The sequence below is a fragment of the Coptis chinensis genome, chromosome 6, assembly GCF_015680905.1.
Source record: "Coptis chinensis isolate HL-2020 chromosome 6, ASM1568090v1, whole genome shotgun sequence".
NCBI classification, from domain to species: domain Eukaryota; kingdom Viridiplantae; phylum Streptophyta; class Magnoliopsida; order Ranunculales; family Ranunculaceae; genus Coptis; species Coptis chinensis.
The window spans coordinates 5630224-5638534 of NC_141461.1; the positions used below are offsets into that span (position 1 = coordinate 5630224).

An 8311-nucleotide genomic window follows, 5' to 3' on the forward strand; every position below is an offset into this window, starting at 1 on the left:
TCAGAGAGCTTTCCATACAGATTGTATGGAAGTTGCAGAGCATGATGTTCCTACACGTGGCTCATTTTGCCGGTTTGCCTCTGTAAAGAAGCGGTGATTGTTCTGCAATCATCGCAAGTTGCGCGAAAATTTGGAGGAAAAGAATCACACCGTGTCGGATAGCAATTCGAAGCTTTAGAATCTGTTTGCTAAAGTCGAAGTCATTCAACAAATGTTTCTAAATTACTTGCGGGGATGCTACATCTACCGATGATGCACATCTTTTGTTAGTTGGTCCATAAAAGTAATTTGGAACATCTTTTTGATAAGGTTTTGTGTCCGTCTTTTCTTGATGCTTCGACTTGCGTGTAGGTTTTATCTTTGCCTATGGTACAAAGATGACCCAAAATCCCAAGAGAAGTTTATTTACTACCTTGCTAGGTCAAGTCAAAAGCACTTATCCGGGACATTGGAAGCGTTTCTTCATTGATTACAAGGAATTCTGCCAAAAAGATTTCTTTTTAGCATTGGGGCAAGATAATTCATTTTCAAGAGGATTTGATAAAATTCTTTTTGTGCTTCGTAAATATGATACGATCGCGAAGACTCTCTTATTTTTTGAGATCAAACAATTGCTTATATTATATTATTTGTTTGTTTATTTATTTTTTGCGAGGCAAGTTTAAGGGAAAACTCTCCTATACTAAGGGCCAAAGCTTTACGTGCAGTAAGCACAAGTCCTTGTCTTTCCAGATATTTTTCTATAGTTTGGATAGTTTGCTTTGCCTATAGGAGTCACGTTTCCCCTCCCCCTCCCCTCTATCTCTCTCGTTCTCTCTACTTGAAAATGGAGAGGACACTACAAAGTAGCTTGATCCATTCTCGTGACTTGTCAATTGTAGCTTAATTTTCTACACGATATTTAATTTATCTGAGGAATTACAATTTCGACAGGGTGATAGCAAAGGATCTGTGAAGGGTGGTCATGGTAGAAAAGAGGCTGCTGGAGTTCAATCGAGTCAAAGTTCCCAGGTATTATTACTTTTCAATGGTCTTTTGGGATTTAAAGAGTTGTTGTAAATACGGGTAATTGAATTTCACAGCTCACTCATCAGGGATCTTTTGGGCAAGGGGCAAGTTACATCAACTCTCCGGTAAGGACACCCTATCTGATATTACTTTTTTTTTATTGTAGTGCAACTTAGGAAGTAAATGATTGATATTTTTTTTTTCCTGGTTTTCCATTCATATTAATTTGGTTTTGAAGATACTGCGAACCACCTTATTCCTTTTTGTTTCATAATGTGTCAAGTTGATGATTATCATTGATCACCCTTACCATAAAAAAATGTTAATTTATGGATGGAGTAACTCGTCTGATGAGGGACCTACTTGTTTACCCCTATTACCTGGTGGTGTTTTGCTTTAATCTTTCTAGTTTCTTCGATTCTCTTTCAATGCATCTATTCTCAAACCTCTTGGCGACCATGTGTGAGGTGAAAACTGTATGTACAAACTATGTGGGAGTGAATCATGTTTCGCTTTAATAGAACGTAACTTAGTTTCTATTGGTTGTCTCTAAACCTTGTGAATTAAATGTTTTGCATTTATCTAATTGTGAAGTGCGGTCTTCACATTGCAAAGGGTTGATGGGAAATGAGTTCAGCTGAAGTGGGACAAGATCAAGGTAAACAAATCCTACACATTATTGTCTTTTTTCTTTGAAAAGTATATGTTTACATATGTTGTGAGTCTATGTGTTAGGGCCCATATCAACTAGGTGGCACGAGTGTGGGTATTATACAATGAAGTTTATGAGGGAAATAGTAGAAGCTTGTTCAACCTGGATCATTTGAAAATAAGGTATTCAAAGTTTTGACAAACACTTTATTTGGCTCAATGACTTCGCCTTATTCTTATATAGTAACTCCACATGTTGTGCTTTGACTCATCCAGATAACAAATTTAGAACCTCAAGGAGACATACACGCAAGATGAACTTGACGGTGTTCGACTCGATATTATTCGGTTCATCCAGGGAAAATGGGGTGCTTCATTCGGGCGAATGAGGATGAGTTTTAGCTATGTTCGGACCCTCCAGTTTAATTTATGAGTCTTACCTTTTAATTTATGAAAAGGAATTTGAAGTTTGTTTTCTTAGTGCACTCAAAAAAATTAATGGAAGTTTTTTTATTATTATTATCTTTTTTTTGCAATGTTTGATAGTTTATTGTACATTTTGGAATTTGTTGGGAAGATGGAAATGTTGTATGTAGGCGGTCGTAAATTTTGTTATCTGGTGTTCGGTTTTAAGTGGAAGATCTATTCTTACTACCATTATTATATATATATATATATATATATATATATATATATATATATATCTCGGGCCGGCTACGTCGACATACTATTCTAACATACTATCTTGACATACCCAGCCAACCCTCAGATCAAACAAAATCTAATGGCCAGATCTATTTCTAGAAAACCAAGCAAATAAAAGAAAATGAGCTACAAATAACACGGGGGCGAAAATGTCATTTTATATTTTTTTGCCAAAAGTAACGCCTTTTTCTTTCATTCATTGCAAAATAGAAACCCATTTTCTCGATCAGGCGAAAATACTAAAAGAAAAAAAAATGTGTGGGGGGTGGGGGGGACTTGTGGGTTTCCCAATTTTTATCAATCAATGTTTGCTGTGATGGTTTCCTTGCTGAAGTAAACAAGGCTAGGCAAAATGCTTCGTAAATATTTTTGCAATTCAGATCTCCCACGTTCCTCTGTGCTGGGTTGCCTTCCAAATAAATGGCTTGTAATGATTTGTAGTTTGGTGCAAGTTGGCCGAGACATTTTTTTGTTGAGAGATTTTGTTGAATCGTAAGTCCAGAACGTTGAGTTTATGAAGTCGATGAAGCCCATCCACCCCACTTATCCTATTACCAGCAAGATATAGTTTCTTTACAGATGAACACGAAGCTACTCATCCACGACTGATTTGTGATATCTTGTTGTAGCTCACGTCCAGCACACGAAGATGTGATAGTTCACGAAGCCCTTCAATAGCAGATATACGATTTTTGGCCAAATTTAACACATGAAGACCTCGAGGAAGAGCACAAGTTATCCTCACTATGGCATTTCCGGATAAATTAAGCGTCTTTAGATTAACGAAAGCACCAAGAAGTGGGATTACAACCAAACCGCAGTTTGCTAGCTGTGCTGATGCTGTTTTGGTAGGCCATTTAGGAACAAAATTTGTAGCAGCTTCCACACTCGTGCTCTTTGAATCCAACATTGTACGCGTGGGTCTCCAGCTGCTTAGCATAGAGGTTGCTCTTATCCATATTGCTCTGATCCGGCCACCATGCTCCATTTAGGTTTTGAACCACTGCTAACGAGTCACTTTCAATCTGAATCAATCTCCAATTTCTCTGCACAACACTCTCCACTGCAAGTAGAATAGCCCAGTATTTTGCTTCATATTTCGTCACAACTCCAAGCTCATGTGCTAGAAAGAATGTTGTTGTTACTGTCTGTAAACACTACACCTGCTAATAAAGCTAGGAACAAGTCTCCAAAGAAACGACAAAGGGAAGAATGGCCTAGTAAAAAGCAGAGCATGAGTTTGCAAATAACAACTACACACGTTAAACAAAACACACGGAAACAATTAAACCTCCTCAGCGAGTTGCCCACTACAGAAAAAATATCCCAAAGAGAGCATTGTACGCAGTTACAAACACTAAAAAGATGCACTCCTAGGTAAGACTGATATCTACATTTTATTTTATCAGAGGCACAAACCAGTCATATGGTTAACAAAGAAGTATTGAGGTAATAACAATATACATTCGGTAGTCAAAACAACCGTCATAGATATAGAAAAAGGCAACAGAACAATTTAAATATACGCAGATGGATATGCACTCGCTGCTACCTTATTATTCAACTCCACCTCCTATCATAGGTGAAACGAGGGTTCCAACAAAAACAACCATAGAAAGTTTAATATAGGAAGAGAGAGACGGGCGATTCGTTCTTCTCTTTCGTATTTCTTTTGGGTGTAAAAGCTTAAAAGCTACCAAGAAGAAGAAAGCTTCTCCTTTTCCGAAACAAAATGCCATTTTTGCCCTTATTTTTAAAAAAAATTATTTGCTTGATTTTCTAAAAATAGATTTAGCTATTAGATTTTGTTTGATCTGAGGGTCGGCTGGGTATGTCAAGATAGTATGTTAGAATAGTATGTCGACGTAGCCGGCCCGTATATATATATATATATATATATATATATACCACGGTTTGGCATAAACCGTAGTGTTTAGTATAACTATATACCACGGTTTCAATAGTTTATATGCCACGGTTATGTTGACAACCGTGGTATATAATGGGCATTACAAACCACGGTTCTTTGAAAAACCGTGGTATCCGTTAAACATATATACCACAGTTTTGCTATTATTATATACCACACCACCTATTGTCACGGTTGTATAACAGTGGTAAATATATTTATACCACACTTAAAAACAGTGGTATAAGTGTCATTCTGTAGTAGTGCAAGAACAAAGGCAGTGTCCATTGATATAGATGGATGTAGCTAGCCATTGTCTCTTCAGAGTGTACGTGCAAGCTCGGTAATGTGTAGGTTGGTAAATCTCTTTATAAATGGACCAAGTGCTTGCGGGTTTGTTCATCACTAGCAATACTGAATTGCATGCTGTGGTGTTTGATAGCCTGCAAGGTATTTGGGATTTGAAACTCATACATGACTACAAGAGTCCGTCAGTAATCAAGCTTCATCTGGAGCATAAATTAGTCAAGATAATATAAGCAGTAAACACTAAATGAATATATTCTTATAGTGGAATTCATTATCTTCGTCACCGAATCTTTTAGGCCAATAAATGAGAAGTTGCTGCACTGAGCTTTGCATGTGTGGCGGTAGTCTTCACTTGACAGTGTAAGCGACTTGTCAAGGAGGAAATTTTAGCAGCTGCTTAAGTACATCTGAGCTCGCGTCGTGTCGCCAGCTTGAAAAGAGAAGAGAGACCGATGCTGCACATGTATTGTCCTACCTGCTTGTTAATCTAGTCTAAGTAGATATGCATGCGAACTGGAATCATCCATTGAATTGCATTATGTAGGTTGTTGTTGGTCTACGTACATGTCACTGAATGCATATATGCAAATGTATATATGAAACAAATTGTAAGGCATGCTCTGAACATTATGCCATGAATATGGTAAAACAAAAGTATGGTCGCTTATGCAAGTAAACCAGGTTGAGCCTTGACGTAAACATTGATAGCTCGTTCATTATTATTACAAATCATTAAAAGGGCAACGCATAACAAGCAACAAGTTGACAACGCATGTGCACTTTGTGAGTTGCATGTAACGAAAACCAACAGTTAATAGACTGAGACTTGATGGCAATAGTTTCAGTCAATCTTCATCATAAGTAATGGTAGCTATGATGCAATTAACAAGAAATAATTGCAAAAGTGAAAGAATATACTCAGATCTAACGTTCAAGATTAATAGTTGTAAAAGACAAATTTCTAGACACTAGTGCTTTGCGTAGCATAGGCCACTGATCATGTGCATGCCATTCAAGCCAAGTATTTTGAAGTTGAGAGAGGTCGGTAAGAAATTAGCTAATGCCTCCCCAAGAAATTTAATGAAAAATTTAGGGGCGTGCACAGAACCAGACACTAATGGAATATGTACGACCAATTAAGATTGATCAAATTAAGATTGATGCAGCTTGTTGGCAACATAAATTTTGTCAGACCAGAAACAAATGATTCCAAAAATAGCAGTAATGGAGTTTTGAAAGGAGTAATTATCTGATTGGAATGTAGCGACCTGGTTGCTAGATTTAAACTGTCATTCATCAATTCTGCAGTTTGTTTTTCTCCAATTGTTACTTGCCAATCTATGACTTCGGCAGCTTTTCCCTTCGATTACTACACTTGGTGATCTTGAAAATTGAAAATTTTAGAGAGGTTGAGAGAGTTGAGTGGATGAATTTTCAAGTATTTTGATCCACAGCCAGCGCCAATGTAAAGATTAGATTTCGTAATTAGTCTTACAACTTAGGATAACGAGATTGAGTTGTGGATTTGACTAAGCTCGTGATAGATGCGAGTTGCCTACGTATCCAGTTCTCCGGTGAACTGGAATCAAATCTGACGTAGTTCCTTTTGATTGGTCCTTTGAATAGGAAAATGGATTGATCGTGGAGAAGAAGTCATGCTCTTCGAGAGTGGAGCCGGTCCTCTTTAGATGATATCTCCTCCTGATTTTATAGCCCCTCCACTTAATGTGGTCTTGAATGAGCCTTAATGCGGATGCAATAAAGTGCATGGTTGTTGTTACATAATTGTTATAACGTCTGCCTTTCCATCTTTGAGCGTTACAAGACCTGGTTGTGGTCTTGGTATAAGCTGTTGGAATCTCCAAGAGTATTTCAAAATACTTGTGTGTGTGTGCAAAGTGGAGGAGATGAACTATGTGTGTTCTCTCCACTTTAGTGCATTGTGTTTAGTCCCACATTGGTGAACCACCACTAGCAAGTGAGGTATATGAGAAATTCCTCCATCATAAGGGCGTGCCCTTAGGGTACAAAGGCTTTTGTGTTAGGAGGGAGGACTCACCCAAAGCCACACACGCGCGCCCCGCACCGAACTGAGCCGAGTCGCGTCAGGTTTGGGCTTGGGCTTATTGTCTAGACTGCTTACCAATTGTCTAAACTTGTTTTGCGTCCATAGAGGGATAGATCACAGACGTAGAGAGAGATAGGAGCTAGAACTTGAGTACACCAGCAAATCCTTTACAGCCCAGACGCATAGAGATTACATAAATCGACAACCTTCTATCCACCCTATACAGAAACCAGTACTTGTCTTATTCTTCTTCTTCTATTCTTACTGTCAGCTGCCAGAGAGAGTTATATTGCTGTTCTAGAGAGTAATCTGTTCTAGTGCAAAGTTAGGCTGCTGTTAACCATTGAATCCTGTGAGGAAGATGCCACTGTTGCCTTTCTGCACCATTGGAAGGGGCAAAATCTTTCCTTAAGGACAGCCTAATCTGCGCCTTAGTTATTACCTGTTATTCTGTCCTTGTCTTCTATTGTTTTCTTTTAACTGATTACAACAATCTTAAGGAAAGATCAAGATAATGTCTACACCTGTTGACACCACACCGATCAAAAAAACCAATTCTGGAGTCATGGAAGTTACTTCGTCTATGAGAGATGTTGCACCTCTACTGAATGCTCGCAACTTACCCAATGTGTCAAAGATTGAATCCTTTAATGGTTCACACTTCAAGCGATGGAGAGAAAGGGTGTTCACAGCCCTAGATGTACTCAACTATGCAAAGTATCTCACTGATACAGCACCCATGGAGGGTTCTAATGATTTCGAAAGAAATCAAGCTGCTTGGCTCAATGGGAATAAGGTATGTCGTCATGCTATTTTGAGTACCTTGTCCAATGAAATTTTTGATATTTATTGTTCAAATAAGAATGCACATGATATATGAGAGAGTTTGAACAAGAAATACATAATAGAGGATGTTGGTACTCAGAAATATGCTATTGGGACTGTTTCAGCAAGATTTGCTAAAACATACCAGTTGAGGGTCGGAAGTAATGTTTTTTTTTTGGAGATGGTGGTTGGGAAAAGATGAGACTGGACTTCGGTTTTGAAGTTGCCTACGTACCCAAATGTATTGTTTGGGATCAAGTCTCGATGCGTAGTTCTGGAAAAATGACGAAGGTTGGATTTTATAGGTAGGATTGGTGATAGTTACTTCCTCGTTCTCCAATATTCCAATCGTGGGATGAAGTTGAAGAACTGGCGGGAGAACTGTCCAATCATGGGATGAAGTTGGAGAGCTGGCGGGACAACTGCAGCTCGTGGGATGAAGTTAGAGAACTGGCGGGACAACTGTCAGCTCGTGGGATGAAGTTGGAGAACTGGCGGGACAACTGTCGGCTCGTGGGATGAAGTTGGAGAACTAGCGGGACAACCGCCACCGTGGAATGAAGTTGAGAATCGGGCGGGAGAGCCGCCTCGTGGGATGAAGTTGAGAACCGCGGGAGATCCGTACAATCGTGGGATGAAGTTGGAGAACCGGCGGAGAACTGTAATTGGGATGAAGTTGGTGGAAGTTGTTTGACTCATAAAACATGTCTTGCAATTGATATTGATTTTACGTGTAGGTATGTAAGCTTTGAGCATGGGCTTTGAGCGTGGGCTTTATAGTAGATAAGCTCTGAGCATGGGCTCTGAGCGTGGGCTTTTTTGCAGATAAGCTCTGA

The 8311-nt window shown here is 38.9% G+C and overlaps 1 long non-coding RNA gene across 1 annotated transcript; it reads left to right on the forward strand.

Annotated features, from left to right (window-relative positions):
• The first annotated feature begins 654 nt into the window (after nucleotides 1-654).
• Nucleotides 655-1640, forward strand: LOC147491029 (uncharacterized). Its single transcript, XR_015200185.1, has 4 exons — nucleotides 655-706; nucleotides 934-1011; nucleotides 1083-1133; nucleotides 1603-1640. It is a non-coding gene; the product is annotated as an uncharacterized LOC147491029 (long non-coding RNA).
• Nucleotides 1641-8311: the final 6671 nt, after the last annotated feature.